The following is a 26,241-nucleotide window of genomic DNA, read 5'->3' as shown; positions in this document are numbered from 1 at the left end:
CATACCACAAAATCATCGACTACAAATGTAAAGGCTAAGAATTTCATAAATGTAAACGCAAATGAATTAAAAACAAATCCATTTGAAACTATGAGCGAAGTATAAAGTGTAGTTTGAAGAAACTTTCGCCAAACTTTCTTTGCTCAACACACACAAGAACTACTCGTGCTCGTACATAGCGTAAAGCGTAGCAGAGGTAATGGAGGAAAGGAATGAAAAAGGTGAGCGTACATAGCCGTTGGCGGCCAAAATAGCAGGCGCCAGTACCGCAAAGGATACTCTTGCAGATAGATAAATATACTTTTAGTTGGAGAGAGAGAGAGAAAGAGAGAGAGTGCCATATACCACAGCGACCTCCTTTCTGCAATGGCTATACGAGACGGAGAAAGTCTTAGCTTAAAGAGATATACAAACTTAATATGGGGCATGCTTTGCGTTGACTACATAAAATATTAATTACCTGTATGCTGGTGTTGAGCTGGCACTCGCTGGCTGGTGGTGTGCTCGGTGGCGTGGCGGAAAGTGTTGGCGAGCGCTTTTGCAAGTCAAATCAGCTTGTTGAAAATATTTAGTTGTAAATTTGTTAGTTTTCCTTAGTTACTCGGAAGACAGGCAACTGAAAATGATGCTGAGGATTTCTGCTTTCTAATGCTCCACTACTCATACACTTTTTCAAACTTTTGCAACACGTGCAATGCTGTGCTGTGATTGCAACTAACAAGCAAGCAGTCAGTGATAAGCGAGGAATGCAAAACAGAAGAAGTTACGGTTATTTGAAGCTTGTGTGTGTGTGTGTGTGTGTGTGTTGGGTACGTGTTCCTGTGAATGCACTTCACACACACAGAGGTTGAGGGAGCGATTACATCGACAAACCTCACTTTTGTTTTCTAATATTGCAGGCAGGTATGCGCGCACATATTTACACACGAACACGTTTTGCTTTGCTTTGCTTTGCTTCGTGTACACGTATTTGCTAATAATTACTTGCAACACATTATCAACTCTCACCGTGTCGCGTATACCTGGCGGCGTGTTGGTAACGCACACTTTACTCCTTCAGCAAAAAACACACTTTAGCACTTAAGTATGTGTGCACTTACATCCACTTATCGCCAAGTGCAAGTGCAACGGCGCACTAACACGCATGCACATACACATGCATACATACGTAAAATATTTATACTCCGCTATTTGCAATTTACTTCCGCTTTGCCTTTCATGCGCACAAATTGTTGCTCTAACACTTATTTTCCTTGCATATTTTTAGGCGATTATGCTCGGTATGCCTAAATGTGGGATTTTTTTATACTATATCAGTCCATACGAAATTGTTATGCGTTGTTTATTCTTATTTTTATTTATATTTTTTATTGCTTTATATTTTTTTTTTTTTTTTTTTTTTTTTTTTTTTTTTTTATTTCACACACCGCTTTTGTTTTTCGTTAAATTTATGGTTGTGCATTTTTTATAGCGTCAACTTTGGTTGTTTTTCAATGCCTCGGGTGCGGTGCTGTTTTGTGCCTAGCAAATAGCGAAATAATTGGAAACCACTGCAAGCTAGAAAGTGAGAAACGGAATTTTGTATGTGACTGAGCGGCGTGAAAATAGTTTGCAAATAAAATAAAAACAACCTCAAACAGTCAAAATAAAGCGGGCAGCAAACAGAAGCCGCGTTGCAGTGGCATCCCCAGGGGAAGCGGTGGAGGCTGGTCCATTATAAATGAGACAAGCTCCCGCCGAATTGAAGCTGGCATCGCCGTTACAATCCATGGTTTCAGCTGTTGTTGCTACTATTATAGTTGTAAATATTTGTTTAGCTGTTTTATAGCATGCGGGCGATTTTCTAGCGCGCGTCACTTTCTCCACAAAAGTGCGAATTTGTTTGTGTCTGTTTGCATACGTTTGTGTGATATGTAGATGCGTCTGTTTACTCGTATCTATAGAACTAATCATACAGGGCGTTTCATTAAATGGCTTAGTTTTCACGTTAAGTGAGTAGTTCTTTTGCAAATTTGTATTTCGAGTTTGAGAACAAATTGTAGTAAAATCCTTCCTTTAGTTTATATATAATTGGCCCTTACAACCTTTTAGAGTGTTTGACCGAGCTCCTCCTTCTATTTGTGTCGTGCGTCTTGATGTTGTCGAGGGACCTACAGTTTTAGGCCGACTCCGAACGGCATGTATTTTTTATGAAGAGTTTTTGTGGCAGAATACTCTCGGGTTAACGCTATTAGGAAAAGATGTTTCATATTGCTGTTTTATGCACGGTAATTCGAACCTAAGCACATTCGCCTAGTAGTCATGCAACAACCCATTCGGCTACGGCAGCTTTTAGTTTAGGTTAAATAAATTTTCTATGCGGCATATATTTGGAACACCTAGTTACTTCATGCATTTGTCATCTCCTCGATTACCAAAACATTTTCCTGTTTTTGACACCTTTTGACAAACTGAGACCTGGAATCGCTTTTGGCTATATCATTAGCTTCCATACAAGAAAGCAGTGGACAGATTCAGGCACTTTCTTGAAAAGATTGTTAAAAATTGTCTACACCGAATGCTCCAACTGGAAATAGTACTGGAGAAAGATGGCATTTTGACAATAACTTCAGATGATTTACTGTTTTAGGTATATTATAATGACAGCGGCCTTTCAAGTTAAAATAAAACTAGGCTTTGTATTCGCAGCCAAGCTGCACTAAAGACCTTCGAAATCACTTGTATCTCTTCAAAAACAGGTTCAGGAATGTAAGTTGAGGCTAAGCTCCGTTGCAACTTGTGGGTGCCTGGACACTGTGGTATCCAAAGCAACGAACATGCTGCTAAATTTACGAACTGCGGTTCATTGAAGTGTCAAATGGAAAAGGAGCTAATTTTAGGGCAAAGCATAGTGATAACAATCGGCAACATCAAGATTTTCATTAATAAAGCTCATGAGCAACGCTGCTGCAGTACTTACACCTACAAAAAAAAACAAATATTCGCTGAGAGGGCCTGACAGTGCGCTTACTAAATTCCATTGTAGACAGAAGAGAAGGGAGCTACGAGCCTTGATGGGGCGCAATCCATAGACATGGAAGGAGTCTTCATAGGCATAATCGACGATCCACTAATCTGCTATGTACATCTTGCTACGAGTATGAGGATGATCATAGTATAGAATCTCCTGCTGCTGTCCGGCTCCCGTCAAAAATGGTATATTTTTGCGTCGAATGTGTTGAGAATCTTGGCCTCAAGTGCATTGCCTGAGTGATAGAAAAGCATTTCCAACCAATACAATTCCATTTCATAGTATTTTTCTCATTGAAGTCTTGGATATCTCTAGGCTGCGTCACTTCGGCAATATAATAAAACCCTGCCAAGTACAGTGAAGTCATCAGTCGTTGTCGCCTATCTCATGCAACTGTGGGCCAAAGAAATAGGCTGTTTCAACTGGACGTGGACAAAGGGAAAGAAGTGTTAGATGGGTGTGTTCAAAGGGGAATGTGTAGAGTTAGGCTTAATGTGGTGCGAGGCAGAGTAATCGCGGGTCTCATTCTCATGTCTGCCGATTCAACGTATCGGAATGACTTAAGTTTCTGTTGACCAAAAGATGCCGCCACAGTAAACTAATTTTGTTTAATGCGGTATATTTTCACTGAGAGCCGAGTTGCTACTAAATCTTATATCTCAAAAAAAAAAACTCGCATACTTCAGAAATGGCTATGAAATCTGATACGAATATTGGCTCAGTTTCAGAAATAATCGTAGTATCGCCTTACCTGATATTGGTACTGACATCAGGGATACACTAGGTATCCTCTTGGGTAAACCAGTAATCTTCTAATCAACGAAAAGTTTTCTATCATTCCGCATCAAAAGAAGTCACTTATCGAGTGGCTTTGCAGCTTTGGTCGACATCTGTAAGTATTCAAGACACGAAATATTTACGGAAAGAAGAAGCAGTATGCTTTTTGTTCCAAAGTCCAACAGTATCTAGACCGTTGTACAGTATCTTGTCCGTTGTGATACCATACAGAGGGAGGGGAGAGGAACAGGAGAGGGGGAAGGACCAGACAGAATGCAGGGATTAGATTTAATGATTTGAGGATGACGAACAACGAGTGACGATTTACGTTTGTGTTAACCGTTTCAAGCTGCTAATGAACTTCACCAGCTGTGTGAATATCCGCAATATCCGCTGTTTTAGCGAAAAAGTGAAAGCCCAGATGTTTAAGCCTTAGCCCAACGAGAGCAGGGCAGCTGAGAAGAAGGTGCTAAGATGATTCCACCTCGTCCTCCAAACAGCTTCTGCAGAAAGAGCTTGAAGAAATGCCAAGCCTGACCGCATGAACAGCCAACGGATAATGTATCCTCACCACCTACCAAATTCGATAGCTGTAGCTTTGTTGGCCTTATAAGTTCTCTCGAGCGCCCCCGATCTACCCGCGGTCAGACGAATTTCGCGACTTTGCACGGTTGCGCCCTTACCCAGCGCTAGCTGAGGTACCACAGGTCCTTAAGGCAACTCCTATCCTCTCATATTGCAATGAAGCCGTCTCAAGGGTCCCCTGTCTGGCCAACTCACCGGCCCAGCAGTTTTCCGTTATGCCGCTGGGGCCGGGAACCCAAATGAGCCTAATATCGTATTCCGATGAAATCGAGAGGGAAGTCCGGCATTACCCGACTAATTTCGAAGGCACAAACAGCGAGTCCATTGCGCTAATTGCCGCTAGGCTGCTTGGCTGTCGCAGCAGATAATTACCTCCTTTAACTCTGCAATTACAGAAGCGAGCAGCCAGCCCATAGCTTCCTTAATGGTCTCGGTTCCATACATATCAGGAATCTAACAAGTTTGAGTAGTTCAACACTTTTGTTTCATTCGGATCCAACACGAACCAACCTTTATAATTCAGTGACATGATAATTAAAGAGCTTAAAACACTGAACTCCACCTAACGTTGACAAGAGTTTGAAAAGTATGAAGGTGTAGGCTCCAGCTGAATTCCTCATGTTCTCTTACATATACGAAGATTGAACAAATATCTTAGACTCTAATAAGTAATATCCCCCAAGGGGGGAAAGAAGGCGGAAACAGAGAAACTTGTTCTCCCAACGGTTTTTTTGGCGGAATCAGTGGTAAACGGTATGACATTTCCGTGCGAATTAGGTTCCAATACGAGTAAGTTTTTCTCCAAGATTCCTTAAAATTTTCCTAACTCCAAATAGTTCTTGTCGATGCAAATCATTTACATTCGTTACTTTCACAAGCCATTGCAGCCAATATAACTTCTACTGTTGCTGGGAAACCTGCACTCTTATTGGGAAGCATAATTACCCACTACGAATGCCCAGGAGCAGAGACCAGGCATATCGCTTCAAATTCCAAGACTTCTCTTATCTTTGTTAAGCTAATGGAGAAACGTGACTCGCGAGGTCATATAAAATTGTGTACTTCTTCTCCATTTTGTGGCATTGGCGCAATAGCACACGATAGTGAAGGGCTTATGCTCCACGAGAAGATCAGGACAGCAGTAAGTACGTAAGGATAATTTTTGGAACTGCTTTTACTTTAAGTTTGTTTAGCCAATAAATTACATTTATCCTTTTTTTTGTTTGACCAATACATGATTGAAAATTCACGCTTGCTTCATTGGTTCTGTACAACCAAAATGACAAAAGTGTGCTGTCTGGGTAAACTTCCTCACTTATTCGCATATCTACCCGGTATTTACTTGATGCGAAAGATAGATAAGAAAGACTGATATCGAAAGACAGATTTTTTTTAGGTTTGTACCTCGACTTCATGGTCTATTGTGTCTAATTTAGATTAAGATTTATTTGACTGCATAGAGTCTTCATATCACCCTGATTATCCAGGCAGATATTTATGATTTCTTCACTGGAATGACTTTTTAGTTATTAGACGAGCATTTTAATTGTCTGCTTTCTATATCGCACGGCTATTGAATGGCACCGCTCTCTTTTTTTAATTTTCGAACCTTCTCTGCATTTACTTTATTTTACATACTACTTTTTTTTCTTTTAGTAGGCATTTCTTTTATTCTACTCTCGTCGGAAACTTATATAAACGCTGGTGCAGACGTACTAAGGTGCAAGGTGATCTGCCTAAATCAGCTTTGATTTCAGTTTCATTCAATAACTCTCTATGTTCATACTCGGCTGGCCTCCACTTAGATTGTCAAACTTCCTCAGCCTAGAAGCTACTTTTGCAGCTGCGTCTTGAAAGGAGCTCAGCAGTGGTTCGAGCTGCCGCTGATTTTGTTTGTCACAAAAGCAAAAACGTTCACCCATTTCACAATTTAGCGAATGTTTTGCTCTTATTCGGGTATAATTAAGGTACTCTGTCAATGTTTTGCCTGATCAGCTCCAGTCAGTCACTATGTGCTTCTTACAATGAACTTTGAGCCAATTTAGATTTTTTAAATTCGACTAAGAGCAGCTTTAGTTACTGAAATTAAAAATTACTGGTCTACTCTCACTAGCGAATCTATTATTTCATGCATCAGTCTCTTGTCTTTGGCCGTTGCTAGGTGTCAGGGAATAACTGATTTACTCTTTCTACTCTTCCTGGAAATCCCTATAATCTGAATCCAGCAGCAAACTGGATAGCGAACCCTGAATTGCATGCATAGAAGATACAAACAAGTTACCATTGACGTCGAAATCCGTAAGAGAAAGGGGGCGTGGATTGGACACCCGCTCAGAATAGCAGCCCAAGAAATACCAACGATGGCTTTGCAGTGGAACCCAAAAGGGTATAGATGGAAGGGTAGACCAAGAGGATCCGGTTGACGCAGTCGAAATAACTTGCACTCAATTGAGGAAAAACGCAAACGATAGAAATAAGTGGAAGACATTAACTTTATCACTATGTACCGAATCATAATCGGCGCTTAAGCAAACTATAATAATAACAATATCCAGTAGTTGAATACTATTAATGATCTCTTTATGCACAAAGACTACGTTCTCCCTAGTTCGGATTACACCATGCGATAGTCAACAAAAAACTGAAACAAAAAAAAAAAACAATATACCCGCGAGAATACATCAAGGTTTTTTTAAAGGCCTTTGAAATTCCAAGGAAGTGATTCATTCAAAAGTATTTAAGGAGTTCCGCGCTATGTAAAAAAATAACATGCATGCCAAATAAAAGAGATAATTTTCTGGTATAAGAACAAATAAGAATGGAGGAATTACTTTTAAAATCTTATACTGGAATATCCTTGCAAATTTCCGATTGTTAGTTTTGAAAAAAATATATGCCAAGGACTAATACACACCCTGGAAGAGATCGTCTAAACAAATTCGCAAGGCGATAAAAGAAGAGGTCGGCTGAGAAAAAAATTCATCTCTCCATCTTTTTCCATAGAAGAAGATAAATGAACTATGGGCATGTCTGATGTCAAAAGAAAAGCTGAAGGCCGAGTGACGTGGAGGCACATTTTAATGGAAGCAATGGCTTACTCTAAACCTTGATACTGTGATGATGATGATCACATCGTGGAATTTTATTCTGTTAATTAAAAAATAGAGTTCTTCTCTCTATAAACACAGCTAAGACTCTTGTAATGAGTCTGGCTCTTATAGGAAGATCAAAATGTAAAGTTTGTTTTTTGTTTTCATACAATTAAGGTGCCCATTTATTATTTCATTATCATAGTACGCCGGCGCTTTGCGGGACCTGCTGCTTTTTCTTTGCTATGCAATACCCTTATAATTTCGCGAGTAATCAAGGAATGGCAGAATCTCTTTCATCGAGCAATCAAATAGTAGCAAAACTCTCTTTTCTACGTTCACTTTCTATTAGAACAGCAATTTTGCTAGCATCAAAAAGTGAAATTTGCTGTTTATAGAAAGTTACCAGGCCCAGAGAAGCCAATCAAATACACAGACATACATACATACATTGAAAAGAGAGCTGACGAAATGAAATAGAATGAGATCACTCAGCTGGGAGAAAACCCCGACTTGCTGTAAGAGGCTAAGAGCCCCGATCATCAAATAATCAAATCAAAATCTTTGAACTACTCGCTTACTCGAGCACCCTGTAAAGCGCCAGTACACGCCGTTGCTTGTTTTGGCTCCTCTCTCATGTTCGTCTTTGTAGTGTAGTTTTTTGTTTGGCAAAAAACCGCACACAGAATAAATTCCAATTTTATGGCAAATGCAGTAAATTGTCAGTGAGCTATAAGCAAACGATGGCGGTAGGAAGCCGCGGAGCGAGCGGAGGAGGGTTTGCACAAAAAGTGGCAAAGCGGCAAAATGTAAAGCGACGGTTGATGATGATGATGGTAGTAGCTGTGCGCCGCAGAGCCGGCACAAATGCAAACTTGTAAACTGGCAGCACCAATAACAATAACAACAACAGCAGCAATATCTACCACCAGAAATGCAAAAACAGGAAAAAGGGGCTAAAGCAAAAACTACACAACAACAGGGCAAAAAAAAAGCTTTTCTACATACCAACTGAGGACTTACCGCGCCAAAGCAAAGACATACGAGCATAAACGCATTTGTAATAGTTGTATGGAGAAGCTAAAGTGCGAGCAAGAAGTGTCATGGTGTGGGTGCAAACAAGAAATGAATTGTAAGGAGGCGACACACACACACATCCACGCGGCTTGCGAATTTCGGGGTCTATGGAGTTGAGACGCGCACGCTCCGCCACATTTTGAATGCGGTGCTGCTACAAATGCCACTTCACATACACACACGCACACATACAAACAATCATCGCCGCTGGCTAGGCAGGCGGCAAAATGCGCGCTTGGTGCTCCGCATGCATCAGCTATAAAGGGAGAGAAAAAAACTACTCTAGCCTCGGGCAGCTCGCTGCCAAGTGTGAATAACACCAATAAAAACAACTAGCAGACACTTAGTTTTGCATGAACGAGAAACAAGTCGAAGGAAAAACAGTCACCGCGACCAGCTAACTGCAGCTGCAGCTGAGAAAATAGGAGCATTGACGGTGTGGCAGTAAAGTTGGAGCATCAGCAGCTCATAAACATGCCAACAGCATCAGTACACACCACCACCGTCACAACACCATGAAGGTGTCTTATGGTTTTTTTCCTTTTTTTCACAGTTCACCACACATTTCAACAGCAATAAACGTGTCCGCCTGGGTCATTTCGCTGCAGCTGTGTCAAACTGGGTGCGCATGGCGAAACTTTTAAACCGAGAGCCAAAAAATGGTAAGCACACGAAAAGCTGGTTTACTGCGTAGTTTTAGCAACTGAAATTCCTGCGAGTTAGCTACTTAAACAATCAGACAGTTCGGAGAGTACGGCGGCATGGCATTGCGCGCTGAATGGTGTCCCGTCATACGCCCATGAACCGTTCATCTCTTCATACTAACCGCTTTCCGTTTGCCAGTTGCCAGTTGCCGTTTGCCACTTTGCGTTCTGGGTTTGTTGCATATCCGTTAGCGCAATTTATCGCCGACAGCAATGTTTCTTGATGCCCGCAATTCATGCATATCTTTGTATGTATGTATGTATGTATGTATATAAATACCCAGAAGTTCATACTTACATATTATTGCTTTAAGCAAATTTTACAAATTGTTGTTACTGTTTGCAAAATTAATTATTTTTCATTACTCATGCAACCGGTCATTTTTCAAATGGTTAAACGCACATTAGCTGAGCTCTACGTACTTATGTATGTAGGTGTACTCGTATTTATGTAAGTACGATGAAAGCTTGCGCAGCTACTAAGAGGAAAGCAAGACTTCTGAGTCATACAAAAGAAACAGTCGCAGCAGCTAAACTCATAGACGTACACGAAAAGATTGGGACTTATGCACAAAAAATGGACTTAAACTTCATCTTCCAGTTCCAGGCTGAAGCTCAACTTGGTATGCATACAATTCTTTCATCCGAAAAAGCTCTTAACACAGAAAATAAAATAAAGAGTGTAAGATTATTTATCGATTCAGCAAAGGAAATGGATGAAAACGGCCAGGAAATTGTATGAGATATTGCAATGATATTTTCACGAAATCTCAGTCAAGAAAATGTTACCAAATTCCTTTTTTGGAATTATGCCCTTACATATACATTTTTTTTTTTCGTTTATCAATATCTGCCCCTGGTGTTTATAAAAGGATACGAGTAAGCAATTTTCGTTTCATAATTTAACTTTTTTAAGAAGTATTTTACAATATCATCGCAATTCGCTCTACATATAGTTTGCTGCAGTTGAGCGTATTAATCGTCCTCGAGAAGAATTCAGCCGAAGTAAGCTGGTCTGTTGTGAGCTTTGTGAGCTGTTTGTGAGCTCTGGCAAATTGCTTCGTTAGTTCAGTTACAGTTGGTATGTCAAGATCACGATCATTTACTATGCTCCAAGAGGCAGATCTGTATGTGTCTGCAGTGACAGCAAAGCCGCGCTCTTGGCCCTAGACTGCCCTGCAACCCCTTCACGGGTACTTGAGTCCTGTAAATCCAGGCTGAACTATGTCGGCAGACATAATATCCTTATGCTAGCACGGGTATTGCGCGAAACGAGATCTCTGACTCTTTAGCTAAAATGGGCTCTGTGGACAACTTCTTTGGCCCGGAAACCCTTCTGCCACTCCCTTTTGCAGCCATGAAACCAATAGTTAGCAAGTGGGTTACTTCAATGCACAAACGAGCTTGGCAGACTGGGAGATGCTGCAGATGGACAAAACTAATGTTCCCTGTCATGTACGACCGCAAATCCTCCTGTCATTAAGCAGAGGGAACTGTAGGCAGCTGGTGGGACAGATGACGGGCCACTTTCTATGGGCAAAGCACATGGATAAGGTGGGCATCTCAGACAGTACACTCTGCCCAGGATGTGGAGAGGAGACGGTGGACGACTTTCTGTGCGTCTGCCGGCCTTCGCTCGAATCAGGTTTGTGGTCTTTGGCACTGATGTGTTATGAAGCGACCACTTTGGTTCCTTGGCACCACAAGATCTACTCAGATTTCTGCGGAAGTTGAGTAGATTTAAAGAGCATTAAAAAGGGAACCCGAGTGCAGTACAACGAATTTAATGTTGTCTGAGTGCTGGACTTGCTAGTTTATTCCACCAAAACCCAAAAACAAATAAAAGCTCCACAGGACTTTGTTTTGCAGACATTGGAAGAGGTGATTTTTTTCTTAATCATTCAATCAAGAAATCGTTATCAAATTTCTTTCTTGAAATTGCATTCAACGCTTCTACAACTCAAATCCTGTTTTTGGCTTATGTTTTAAAGCTATTCATGCTCAGCTCCAGTGCAATTTGTAGTGCCTAGTTTTCATGCTAAAATGTTGGCATTTCATTTCAAATTATGTCGTCAATAAAATGTCATAATGAAAACTAGGTTTTAGATGTAAATTATGTCTACCGTATAATCAAATAATCAATAATGAAATTTTTTGTTATAGAGGAAAAAGTTCATATGCACGTGGAAATATAGATGTTATTTAGTAACACAGTAATATAGTGTTTTATTTTCTAAGCATTTCCATTTAAGTTTTTGGTACCGAAATTGGTACAAAGTCAGGCATACATTGCGTATACTTTACTTAATTTGGGGAAAAGTTCAACTCTGGGACGTTTTTATAAAACAGCAAGAAGAACGAGGTTGGGGTTTGTATTACTACATATAGGTAGGCCTTATTATACATATATACCTTTGTATATACACATACATTGCACATAAATATATATATTCTGTTTTGAATAATCCATTAGAAAATTTCACGGATATTTTAGAGTCCTTTGTAAACTTAAATGGGTGAGCATTTTAAAGCTGCGTGTGAAGCATTACTATATAAAATATATAATTTCACGTTCATGTGAAAGTTTTTCTCTTACGCGGCGCGGTAAAGTGTTGGTAAAGGCAATAACTTCTGTTGACAGATAGGTCTGCCGGGATAAACGAGCTAAACATTTTTATATTTTTCCATTATTTTTTCTTTGAATCGTAAGTCCAATAAGGGAGTGTACAACCAATAAATTCAGGAAACATACCATCCAATTCTCATGTAAATTTGGTAGCTGAGTGCGAAAATCTAATTTTTTTTCCTTGTTGTTATATAGTTTTCGAGATATCACCAACTAACAGTTTCGGATTAAGGAGAAAAGGTAAGTCATAAAAATTTCTAATATGTCAAGAATCCGTTAACCACCCTTAAGATATATCTATAGTAGCTGTAAAGTTCTTCCAATCACTGATTTAAATAAATAAATAAATTGAAAAAAAAAAAAATTCCAAGCACCTCTTTTTTTAGTTCCTCCTCAAAGATGCCGGTGTAGACATATGTCAGATAAATGCTTCTACATAAATATTGACACCTTAAGCTTTGTATTAATTTTATTATTATAATAGTTATTATTATTAATAGGAGGGCACTAAGTACTGCGACCTGAAAGATCTCATATTAGATGCTTTGCGAGTAGCCTGAGCACACCGGACAGTATCGGATGATGCAATTTGCGTGATTGCGGGAAAAATTCTACTGGATATACGAGTACGTGATCTAAACCGTCTCTATTCAAGGAAAGGTGCAAAACCTACAAGGGACGAAAAGCAGGCACTGCGAATGGCGTCACTTGACGAATGCCAGCGAAGATGGAATCATTCTTCTAAAAGCCGCTGGATACACAAACTTATCCTTAACCTTAGCACGTGATTACAGCAAAGACACGGGGAAGTGGATTACCTCCTCTCCCAGATGCTGAGCGGACACGGCTGCCCTACCTGCCCAGAGAAGGCTGAAAATTTCTTTCTGGAGTTACGTTGATCGTTGCTGCAACTTAAATCCAATAATCAAATAATAGCACATGCTGCTGAGAATTATGTATTTATAAGCTAACTATTTATTGATTGGATTGACTTTGCCAGGAAATCCGACTGTAGACGATTCCGCACATATATTTCCGCATTATGCCAATTCTGTGAACATCTAAATCAAATAATCCGAGACGCGTTACCATTTTGTTAAACTTAAGGCTCTTTCCCACGCAGCCGAGTGGGTTGGTGCGTGATTACCATTTGGAATTCACAGAGAAAACGTAGGTTCGAATCCCCGTGAAACACCAAAATTAAGAAAAACATTTTTCTAATAGCGGTCGCCTCTCGGCAGGCAATGGCAAACCTCCGAGTGCATTTCTGCCATGAAAAAGCTCCTCATAAAAATATCCGCCGTTGGAGTCGGCTTCAAACTGTAAGTCCCTCCATTTGTGGAACAACATCAAGACGCACATCACAAATAGGAGGAGGAGCTCGGCCAAACACCCAAAAAGGGTGTACGCGCCAATTATATATATATACTGCTCTTTTCAAACACGGAAATGCAGTGCTTATAAGAATGTATGTCTAAATGTTAATGATACGAAACTTATATAATAGAATACTGATATGTTTTCGTCTACTAAAAACTTTTATTAAAGACTATCATTAATGACTATTTTGATACCAAGCAAAAAATAAGAAGTAGTTCGCGCGTACAGGTACATTTCTGTAAGGTGTTGGCTGAGCTTCTTTCCTATTTGTGACGTGCGTCTTGATGTTGTTTCATAAATGGAGGGACCTATAGCTTTAAGCCGACTCTTAAAGGCAGATAATTTTTGTGAGGAACTTTCTCATGGCAAAGATACACTCGAAGAAACCTAGAAATATCATTTTCTTCATTTTCACGCACGGAGACTCGAACGTACGTACTGCGAATGGTAGTCGCGCACCAACCCAACTCATTACGCTTACTTTTTTTTTATTTTGTTGGAACATAAATGATATCGAACAGAAGTGAGAGGTCACTAAAAGTATTAAGAGAATTTTTCCAAACAAAACCGATAGATCTATTCCCCTTGTGTATTGAAGAAGATGGCTCAATGTACTGTATAATCTTTGTAATAGAAAGAATAATGTAAGACACACCGGTAGCACAGTGACTGCTATGAATTGGCCAGTGATATGTTTATACCTTGTAATCTTTGCTAAATAATTTTACATTTAGCGTCCACTGCCAGACAGCGAAAGTAAAGAAACCCACAAATGCTTCCAAATGGAACTGACATAAATCGCATAAACAAATAATGAGATTTTTTTGTCTCGGCTCAAGCCGATAACGACTGCAAAGCGTCATGTGAATAAAAAATGAGTTCAACAGAGTCTTAGTATTTAAAAAATTCTATGACAATCAAAGATGCGGAAAACATGATATAATTACATTCAAATTTAGAAAAAAGTATACAATATTACATAATAATTATTTTTTTCTTCTCTTTGATTTTGAGCAACCAATATTGGAACTCGAAATAATTTTATGACTCAGCACGCAGAATATATGAAATTGTGGAAAGTAACAAAAATTAAACAAAATTTCCTTACAATGCGGTCATATGCACCAGGTAACTTGAATAATATTACGCACGGCAAAAGCATGTCTACTACGGTTTAAAAATTCAATGCGACCCTATCAACTTTTGCACCTCAGTAACTCATACGCCGTGTCGTCACATAGTTCCGACTTCGGGAATATTTTCTATTGATGCTTTCCATTTCAATTCAACCGGGCTATTCGAGTCATGTTATTCGATTTCGATGTAACTTAAATATGTTGCTCTCTGGTCAAAATAATGAGACACGTATTTTTTTGTTCGCCCGAAAAAAATTTTTTTGAAGAGTTATCGGCAATTTTGTTTTTCGCCTCAAACTCGATTTTTTTTAATTATATAAGAATATTTTTTTTTTAAATTCCCATAACATAGTCAAAAATGAACCGATTTTAATAATTCTGGGTTCAAAATGATCGTAATTACTTACACAAGCGACTTCATGTAGAAACAATTGCAAAAAAGTAGTTGAAAATTTTTTATTTAGCAAAAAAGAAAAAAAATTGAAATTTTTTCAAAATTCAATATTTCAAAAAGTGTATTTTTTTTTTTTTTATAACTTTTTCCAAATCAAAAAAACACCTCAGATTTTAATTCAGCTGCATGCCTAGTAGCTAAAATGAGTTGTTTTTGAGTAATGAATTTTTGAGTAATAAACCTGTTTCGCACGTTTTGTTTTTTGCAAAATAAAAAAATTTCAACTCCTTTTTTCAACTATTTCTACATGAACTCGCTTGTGTAAGTAACGACGATCATTTTGAACCCAAAATTATTAACATCGGTTCATGTTTGACTAAGTTATGAGCATTTAAAAAAAAAAAAATCTTATATTATTAAAAAAAAATCGATTTTGAGCCGAAAAACAAAATTGCCGATAACTCTTCAAAAAAATTTTTTCGGGCGAACAAAAAAATACGTGTCTCATTATTTTGACCACAGAGCAACATATTTGAGTTACACCGAAATCGAAGAACATGTCCCGAATAGTCCGGTTGAATTGAAATGGAAAGCATCTATTAAAATTGTCAGATACTGCAATTCGGAAAATAATTTTCAGCTAGCTTTATATTCCTCGGCCCAACCCTCCCCAAATAATTCACTCGCGGTAAGGCATGCCAATCATAAGAGGCAACTTAAGTTCGGTCGGAAAGGAGTGAAGAAAGCTGTCAAAAGTAAGTCACAGTCGCAAGAACTTATAATCAAGCCAGCAGCAGAACATAGCTACGCGGATGTATTAAGAAACCTTCAAAGTAAAATAAAGCCTAGCAACATTCGAAAAACAAGAGCGCTAGCGATACTAGTTGAGGTGTTAAAAACCACACTACAGGTATCGGCTGTTATTACAAACCTGAAACTACGGTAGAGATACGAGAAATAAAATTGTTCAGCCCAAAGAAGCTCGAATACTGAGCTTACTCAGCATCAGGACACTGGCGTTTTGCGAGCCCTCATGCACGGTACGTTTTTTTAGGAAAAAGGATCTCGCCTTTCTTAAATGAGAATTTTTTCTATAGCGATTCGAAACACATTAATAGGCAGATATTTTTTAACTGTAACCATTTTGCCATTTAATATCTATACTAATATTATAAAGAGGAAAACTTTGTTTGTTTGTTTGTTTGTTTGTTTGTTTGTTTGTTTGTAACGAATAGGCTCAAAAACAACAGGACCGATTTTAAAAATTCTTTCACCATTCGAAAACTACATTATTCAAGAGTAACATGGATTACATTTTATTTTGGAAAAAAATAGGGTTCTGTAAGATATTTGGATTTTTCGGACACAAACTGAAAAAAATCTTATATATAAAATAAAGTCAACTTTTTGTGTGTGTTCGCTAACCGGCCGTGTCTGCACCGAATTAAACCAAACTTACACACATTGTTAAGGAGGTATTGAAGATGGTTTCCGTATAGTTTGGATACCTATTGGTAGATAGGGTCTCGAGATGTAGGTCAAAACGTTGACCCGGGTAACCTTCGGATGTGTATGTACAATTTGGGTATCAAATGGAAGCTGTTGGTGAATGCTTTAGTTCAGAGTATTTTTCATGCCGCTCCGTGACTAGGGTCTCGAGATAGAGACCAAAACGTGGAGCCTAGAATGAGTTTGTACAATATGGATATCAAATTGGAGCTGTTGGTGAATGCCTTAGTACAGAGTATTTTTCATGCCGCTACGTGACTGGGGTCTCGAGATATAGGTCAAAACGTGGACCCGGGTAACCTTTGGTTGTGTATGTACAATATGGGTATCAAATGAAAGCTGTTGATAAGTGCTTTAATACGGGGTAATTTTCATACCTATTGATGACTAGGGTCTCGAAATATATGCCAAAACGTGGACCCGCCGTGTCTTTGCACCGAATTAAACCAAACTTATGCACATTATTAAGTAAGTATTGAAAATGGGTTTCGTAAAGTTTGGTTGTAATTCGGAGCAGTGGCAACGGGTACAGCGTCCTTTTGAGCCAGCCATAATGTCGCTTACTTTTTTAACGCTTGGGGCGGAACTGAACTGTCAAATTGACAGTGTGAGTTACAATGTGTCAATATTTCTTTCTGATTTGGATGCCATAAGGAAAAAACGTAAGTGCAACATGTAAAAATTGTTTGTGAATTTTTTTGGAGTGGATTTTGGAACAGTGAATAATTTCTTACGAAATTTGAGAATTTAATGTGAAATCCGAATGGAATTATGTGTTCGTGGAAAAAACATTTTTTTCGTTTTTTTTTTTTTAAATATAATTGGATAATGGTTAAAAAAGCTCCAATGCTTAATAAAACATATAATTTGAAACGAAAAATTCATGGATGATCAGGAAAAAAGACGATTGTTTATTCATATGCGTTGATTTGAAATTTAAAAACAATCTTCTTTTTTCCTGATTTTCAATTTATATTTTATATTTACTCAAAAACAAATAGAAAAACAAAAAATATTGTGTATGCCAAAGCGCTTGAATAAAGAATAAAGAAATAAATAATATGAAAACCATATATTTTCTGTTCTAAACCATATCTATTCTATTTTAGTGTGCCCAGCGAAGGGGGCCGGGTTTGCTAGTATACTTATATAGTAGCGGAACCATTTATTGCACTCAAAATTAAAGGTCGCTTTAACATAAGCCGATTTAAATATTGAAGGGAATTAAATAAGCACGATATGTGAATAATCACAGGAGTTCTTACATGCCATTATAGATTGAATTACCATCTCACTCCATGGAACTTGTAGATTCTGCCAACCATGAGCTAACATCGTGCCCTTATAAAAACATAAGCAGGACATACCTCTGGGTTAAAATATTTTACTAGAGCAGAAAATAAAACTCAATAAAATAGGGAAAAATACTAAAATTTATTGAAGACAAATATTCTGAATCTATAAATGGAGCACGGTTGAACTCTAAGATTGCAGTGCTAAGTAGGTAGTAATAGTAGGTGCGATAGTTTAAGGTACATCCGGAAAGCAATTAGCGGTAATCTCTAGCGTTAATGCAAACACATTTTTATTAACTTCCAAAAAAAAGGTTTAAAAACTGATCTTCAAACTGGTATCTCTAGTTTTTCATGCTTATAAATTATCCTGTCATTGAAAATCTTACACTCAGTGGCAAAAATCTGTCTATAAGTGCAATGATTATTTTTACAGTATTCTTAATGATTTTTATATAAAATATTTTTAATAAAAATATAGTTCACTCAATAACATAAACATTGAAATCGATGTATAAAAAATTCAATAAAGTTCATTTAATTAATATATTTTTATAAAAAATAATGCTAAACTAAAAAATTAAAAATCAGATTTTTGAGGTTTCGGTTGAGCTCCTTCGTTTTCAGAAAAATAAAATGCGAGCTACTCAAAATTTGGTTTGATTCTTTTCCAATGTGTCATAGTAACATACGTCTGAGATGCAAGGTTCGGGCTTGTTTTCATCCCATTTTAAATATTATAATATACAATATTAATAAAATTTCTGGCAGAAAAATAAGGCAAAGATATAAATCAATGCCTAAATTTTCAAGTTATATTATTAAAAACTTAAGTAGAATCAGAAACATTTACTTGGTTCCATTTTTGGCGTACTGAAAAATAAAAATGATTTCGAAATAATTTGAAAATAATTCCGAAATAATGAAAGTAGAAAGCATCAAATTGAAATCCCATCTGTGAGCTATTGCATTGCTTAGTTACAGTGGCATTAAAAATTGTAAACACCCATTAGAAAAGGTCTGTCTAAAATGATTATTTACACAATATTCATTGCAGATTTAAACATTTTCCATTATTTTTTGGCAAAAATATACAATAGTTAATTTAATATCATAAAAAATATAGATCAACATTTAAAAATTTCAAGAAAATTCAATGAATTCGTAATTTCTTTAAAATTGAGTCCTAAAATTCCTAAAAAACTGATTTTTTTAGTTTTTTTTCTCAACGGAGTTGCGAGCTTTAAGTGAATAAAATAGTTCATTATACGCAGCGGCCGCCGTAGCCGAGTTGGTGGGTGTATGACTACCAATCGTAAGTGAATGTATTCGAAGCCTGCTGTGGGCTCGAAACATCAAATGATAGAAAAAGGTTTTCTAATAGCGGTCGCTCCTCGGCAGGCAATGGCAAACCTCCGAGTGTATTTCTGCTGTTAAAGAGCTCCTCATAAAAGCCGTTTGCCATTCGGAGGCGGCATAAAACTGTAAGATCCTCCATTTGTGGAAATATATATATATAAGTCCTATATATAAAAGTAGGTACCTAACGTTTTTGTGTTTTACTTTTGCTTAACAAGTTTGGAATTGTGATGAGAATTGATGAGAAACCATATAAGAAGTTTAAAACTTGGATTATTTTGGCCTTTGTTAAAGAATGAACTATATTTTTGTGAAAAAATATTAAAAAAAAATTTTAATAAATCAATAGTCAAAAGTTTTTAAAATATTGAGGCACTATAGTTTTTCGCGGGCCATATAAAGTGCTTTCTAAAGTAAACCAAGTATAATAAATGAAAATATTTATTTTGTTCCCACGACAGTCGGCTCTACATTACCGGAATGACCCGGATTTATATCTGACCAAAAACTGTCACTCCAACAACATCCCACGTACATGTATGAGGAATATTTATGCTGCTACAAAAACTAAATATTTCTTTCTGTTGGGTAAATTAATTTCCAATTAAAGACGCTATAAAGGAGAATCTTCTACTATCTACCCCTGAAGAAATAGTTTATGATATTTGGATGCATGTAATTTAAGTGCTTTCTTCCGAAGTGTTAGTATCTATCCAAACAATAAACAAAAACAAGGTTTTGTTTCCCATTGTTTCAGTTTCAATTGAGTTAGACTTACGGCGGGGTTCATGAATGGTTCCACAGACTTAAAATATTCGCTACGGCCATAATAAAGGCATGTTGACCAAACAAAAATTGATTTCACACTATGTATGTTTGCACCAATAAAGGGTCCATAAAAAAAAATTATGCAATTTTACGAATTTGAATGAGTGTTCAAAAACAACTGATCCACACAAATTCTTTGAAAAAGTTAACTAACAGCAAACCAATTTTACATAATACAATATTCGAAGGTATAAATAGGAAAGCAGAAAACATAAGGAGGCATAAAGCTTCCTTCCGTATACTCCGAAACATATTTTAAAACGCCAAGCGCAAACTTGTCACGCGAAGGACACCAACCAACCCCACGATCAACCCATAAGATCCTTTTTTGGTTTTCAACTGTGAGTTACTCCGGGTATTCGATTAATTTGAGATTGTCCTACTTTCACCTCTTTCTAATCTTTCTCCTTTAAACTGCCGAATACTGCTGGTGTTTTTCAAGCAGAAGTCTTTTCGATCTTGTAGACATGCAACATACTTAGGGAACTCGGGTGCGAGGGAGATATTAACATTCTCAGATAGTCAAGCCGCGATCAAGGCTCTGACGACGCCATGGTGCAAATCCCAACTAGTCAACTCCTGTAAGAAGGAGATCAAATCTCTTCAGTGTGCAGGTAACATTTCTCTAATCTGGGGTCCAGGACATAGGAACACAGAGGGAAATGAAATTGCTGATGAGTTTGCCAGGAAAGGGACTGAATTGGCCTCAAAAACCTCCTAACCGGGCATCGGCATCTCCCTGTCAGTGGTTAAAGGGAACTGCACAAATTATTTCTCAGGGAAGCGAAGAAAAGATGGAGCTCCATTTCTTCATGTGCTATTTCGAAAACCCTTTGGTTCCAGTACAATATACGGAGGATTCAGAAAGTGCTTTGTACTCTTCGCCATTCAATTTCCAAAGTCGTAGCTGTGTTTACCGGTCACCGGACGATCGGCACACATGCTAGAATTACCATTTAATCCCCATTGCAGAAGTTGTGGGGAACTTTTAGAGAAGGAAACTGATGAACACTCTCTCTGTAAATGACCGGGTTCGGCAGCTAGACGATTAAGGTCCCTGGGTGCTCCGGACAGCCTGGGGTAGTGCGCCAACCTAAATCCCATTAATCTTCTCCCAACAGCTCCGACTGGCTGCCGGTGTCTGCCTGTTGGAGGTCTCATAATGTTATCAGAACGGCACTTTAGTGCTACTTGAGGAGTGCCAAACTGGCAGTTCAACCATTTCACCTACCTACCTACTTTTATCGTTTTCTAAACTTGAATTCAAAGTTGGGTAAAATTATCCCTTATAGAAACATCTTAAAGGAAGTCTCAGATAATGTTGTAAAATACTTATCTGACACAGGAAACTGTAGAACATCTCCTTATGGATCCTTATGGATGACTTGCGTTATTCAAAATACGCTTAAAACATCGGCAGGCTTTCACAGTTGAATGGACTGGAAGATATTTCAGCAGTAAGTTGGGAATGTCTCGGGCACCATGCAGGTGGACCACTTTAAAACACAAGTCTAATGAACCCCATCAGGCATCGCTTTGGCCCGAACCGGTCCAGTTCAACCTAACCTAACCTAACTAAAATAGTTCTGAGCTTTCAGTTCGCCACATTGAGTAATAGGGGGAAGTCTCGTTCTCATTAGTAAAAAAAAGAGAATCGCTTTAATATCCAAGAAATATCCCAAGAATATCCCGTGTATTAGTAGTGCTGAACCCAGTTAGCTTTTCCAGAGAGAGGTGCCTAAAATGTTTTGAATTTCTAAAAAGTGGTTGCCCTGAAATCTAAAGCGCATTTTTCGGAGTTTAGAATTTTACTACAGAAAGTATTGGATGTATTCCAAGGCATCTTCATTTCTATAGCAGAAATCAAGGGCGTCTATGTTCACTTTTCTGAGCTTCAACAAGTCTCGCCATATTCGGCCGTTGTATTCTTCTTTAAGTGCATGCGATTCTCCGCAGGTATGCAGATTAGTTCACCTGCTGGTAATAGCTATTTCAGTATCTTCATCAATCTGCTAATAAAATATATTTATCCCAGATTTTTCCTTGCTCGGGCACTTGTTATGATCATCGATATTCTTGAACTTATTTATTACACAAACTTAGACAAACTTTCTAGGTGTTTGGCAGATCTCCTTCTCAAACTTGAGGTGTGTTTTTTGATGTTATTCCATAAACAGAGGGATTTTCAATTGTGTGCCGCCTCCGAAGGGCAATTGGTTTTCTATGAAGAGTTTTTCCATCTCGAAAATACACTCGGTGGCTCGCCATTATCTTCCGAAAGACGATTGCCACTAGGGAACGCTTATTTTTTAATTTTTTCTTTCCTGCTAAATTAGGCATTGAAGTCTACTTACAGGAAATATGTACGTATGTATAAGAATATACAAGATTAGTAAAATGAAAAATGGATGAAATACGCGGTTCATACAGTATGTTACATAAGAGCGTGGTCACTGTTACACGTAGATAAAAAATAAGAGCGTTCTGTGTCTTTTTCTATGACATAAAGGGCACCTCAGTCCTTCATACTTTTTATAAAAAGTCAGCTGTCTGTCAAATTTAGTCTTCAATTGAGTGGTTTTTCGAAATCAGTGCTGTTTACGCCTCTCGCTTTGAGGCAATTTTTCTATGTTTGCATGAAAAAGAACCCCAATTAACGCAAACAGCTGCTGCGAAATATATGGGAAAGTCGAAGCAGTTCGTTAGCAAGTGGATAAATCGCTATAAAAAGGTCGGTAACGTTGATGATTTTCCTGATCGCGGAAGTGCAAGCAAAGTCTTAAAAAAAGGACGAAAAAAAGATTCTAACATTATTTTCGAAAGATCCAACTTTGACTCTACGTACAGCTGCTGTGAAATTGAAAGCAAAAGGTGTTGACATATCTTACGGAACGATTCGCAGCCACTTGCTTGCCAATAAACTGAAATATCGTAGTACTTTGGAAAACCCAATGTTGAGTGCAAAACACGTTGAAAAACGAGTGGATTGGGTGAAGGAAAACTTGGACCCCGACTGGAGCAAGGTATATCTTGGTTTATCATTGGTATATCAAGAAAAATGAAAGCTAGATCCTTCAAGAGGACAACGATCCGAAACATCGGAGTCGAGCGTGTAGCGAGTGGAAGGCGCAAAACGGAGTTGTCACTTTAGATTGGCCATCTCAGTCACCGGATGCAAATCCCATAGAAAATGTGTGGGCTCTGATAAAAATGCAGCTTCGCAGACGCAAGCCATGTAATCTATATCAACTTTCTCGACAAATTCGGAAAATTTGGAGGTCTTTGAAAAATTAGTGGAAAGTATGCCCCGACGGTGCCAGGCCCTAATTGACAATGCTGGAGATTGGACTTGCTACTGAGGTATTTGCATTGAGTATTGACGACCAAATTATCAATAAATTTGCGAAGATTCGAAATATCAATTGCTGTTATTATTTAACAGTGACCACGCTCTTATGTAACAGACTGTAGTTTAAGTTAAAAATTCAAGAAAGTCAGCAACCCACTTTTAGTTGCAACCGAAAACGAGCTTTTGGTTAATATAACTAAAAATTTGTGTTTTTGTTTTGAGTTTTTATCCTCAAGCAAAATATTATCACTTAGCGAGGTGATGAAGTAAGTTAGTCGACAAACAAAATTTTTCTTAAATAATTGGTCACCCAGCTCTACTTGGAAACCTTCACACACTCCGAACACACACACACACACTGCCACAAAAAAGGTTTTTTTTATAAAAATGGCGCCGGTATAAAACTGTGGGTCCCTCCATTTTTCAAAGAATATTAAGATGCATACCACAAATGGGAAGAGGAGCTCGGCCAAAAGCCTGAAAAGGGTGTAAGCGCCATTTTTTTTTTATATATTTATTGTTTAGTGCAAATTTACTTGTGATTAGGAGCATAAAAGGGAAAAATCTTATATTCTAAAGTAAAAAATAGTTAAAGAAATATTCTCTTTGCCATGGTTCTTTGGGCACGGTTGGTGTTAATTATGGTTCTAGTGCTTTAGAACCAATGCAGATTTGAATTAACTTTTACATCCTATTGGTGTATATTTTCCTTCCATAAAATACGACTTGATACGTGAGCCATACACTAGGGTCTTTTGCAGTCGCTTTGAAAATACATCTCGCCAAAAAATTCCATTTAAACCTGAGCTGATTATTTTTTACAATTTTCGAACTGAATTAGCAAAACAAGAATGCATTCGAGGACTAAAATCATTGCATGCCAAGCAAGCATCATCCTTTAGCACCATTAAAAACTGATACAAGGAATTTTCTCGAGGTCGTTATTCGTTCACTGAAGAGTTCTGAGAAGGCCGACCAAAATAAGTTCTTGTGCCAGAAAATATCGATGCTGGGGGCGAAATCATTCAGCCACATTTTTTGAGGTATTTCTGGGCATTATCACGACGCGCGCTAAAAACACTTTGCATGATCACCTTGTGGTAAAAAAGATGTGTTCCCACACAGGTAAAAAAACGCCCTGGAATCCTGGAATTCGAAAATTAGTTCAAACGTATGATGGATGACAATGATAGTGAATAGTTTGAAGATGTTGTTAATTTTTCCACTATTAGGCCCGAAATATAAAAAGCAACTCTCGTACCGTTTCAAAATGTTACTAAATTAATTATTTATTAGCTTCTAAGTTTTTTCAAAATTTCTTTCTTAGTAATCTAATCATTCTTAGTAAAATGTTACATTTTCTAGAGCGAAATAAAAAAAAAAATAAATAAATAAAATTTTATCAGAATCTCAAAAAAAAAAAAATTGTTTTTTTTTACTTTTCGGATAGGGCATTCCTCCTACAACAACTTCACGCTGTTGAAAGAAATTATTAACCCTCAAAAGTATGCAACGTTGCTTTTTGCTAATAAGCGCAAATTCTTGACTTAATTCGGTTCATTATTAAAGGCGCAATCTACGCGTTTGTGTGTGTGTATGGAAATGTATGTGTAAATGTATTCATTTGTATTGTACTTTCATACGTTATTATTGTTGATTGCTTATTGTCGTTCACGTCTCGCCACACATTATTTTTGTTTATTGTGTTTCTGATTATTTTTTTTCTTTCGAATTATTCCTTCGCGCGCAAGAATCAAATGCAATGCTTGTAAGCTTCTTTCAATCGGCTGTAAATATACAATACATACATATGAACGTCACTCAAACACACATATCACAATAAACAGTAATAATATGCAAACTTTTCAAGTCATCTTTTCAAGCACCGTTATATATATACAATAATTATATACATTTTTTTTGAATTTTTTGATTACTTTTTAAACTTTTTTTCCTTCAACTTTGTTTATCAGTAACGCGCCCTTCAAACCGTTACTTTTCGTTTATATGTACAGTTAGATGGCGCGCGTATACAACCTAAACGCGTGAATCTCTTTTTGTAACTGAATACAATTCGAAAACCGTCAAAAGCATTAAGCGGAAAAGCTGGGCTATTCACAGCAACTGCAACAGCTACTAATACGAGTATAAGCAACAGACGAACTTACTGCCGAAGGCACGAGCTCTCACCAAAACGAGCGCTCACCATTTATGGCAAGTCCTTAGTGTTCGTCGGACACTACTCGTGTCATTAATACATACACACACACACACCCATATATCGATATTCGAATGGCTGATAACGATTTGTCGTTGCATCTACTGTATTTGTGCCTTCTCCACCCCCATCGGAGCGTTGATTAGACTTCGGCTTTCTCGTCGAATGAAACGAAGTGTGTGTGTGTAGGTTGCTTGCAATGCACCCATTGGTGGGCAGTATGAGTCGGTTGGCAAGCAACTGTATGCTGAGAGAGTGGAATCAAGACTCTGAGTGACTGATGAGAACAGTTAGCGTTGCACTTTCGAAATTGCCTACGTTCCACCACGTGGTGCTGTTATTATTATGTAGCGTAAAGCGTTGTCTTTGTGGGCGCAAGAGAGAGGCAAAAATAAAGTTTACTTTCCACTTTTGGCACTTTCGAGTTTAACTATGGTGAGTTTATTATTATTATTATTAAGATAAGTTTTATTCACCACAGCTGCAAGTTTAAATTCGACTTATAAAGGATATTTCATAAAACATGTAAAATTTTAGATTCATTCAGGTTTCACTATTGTAATTCAAAATACGGCTCTTAACAATTTCCAGTGCATATGAAAAATGACATCATTTAAACGTCTACCCCGAGCATGTCCACAGGTAAAATCCGCCAAACAGTCAATTAATGTATGCCGAATTATTGAGAACGTCGAGATATCGATTTTGAAGGTTGTTCAGCAACATTTTGTGCTACAGCAGCAATATTCTCATCAGAACGTCCAGTTTTTGGTCTGGCAGTCCTTTTTTACCCTGTACAGAACCAGTTTCTTGAAATTTTTCACCAACCTTTGAATTGTCGACTAATTAGAATGAAAAAATACGAATTTTTAGATATGTTGTTCCTAAAAATTGACCAGTTTCATATT

At 37.7% G+C, this 26,241-nt stretch overlaps 1 long non-coding RNA gene across 1 annotated transcript; it reads right to left on the bottom strand.

The window, feature by feature from the left end:
* Window positions 1-1,395: 1,395 nt before the first annotated feature.
* On the bottom strand, window positions 1,396-25,157 carry LOC128863945 (uncharacterized). The gene is made up of 3 exons (XR_008454637.1): window positions 25,053-25,157; window positions 24,759-24,902; window positions 1,396-1,557 (listed from the first exon to the last, which is right to left on the bottom strand). It is a non-coding gene; the product is annotated as an uncharacterized LOC128863945 (long non-coding RNA).
* Between the last annotated feature and the right edge of the window lie 1,084 nt (window positions 25,158-26,241).

Source organism: Anastrepha ludens, chromosome 5 (genome assembly GCF_028408465.1).
Source record: "Anastrepha ludens isolate Willacy chromosome 5, idAnaLude1.1, whole genome shotgun sequence".
Lineage (NCBI taxonomy): Eukaryota > Metazoa > Arthropoda > Insecta > Diptera > Tephritidae > Anastrepha > Anastrepha ludens.
The sequence above is the reverse complement of the archived record's forward strand: the minus strand, read 5'-3'. Positions and strand labels throughout refer to the sequence as shown.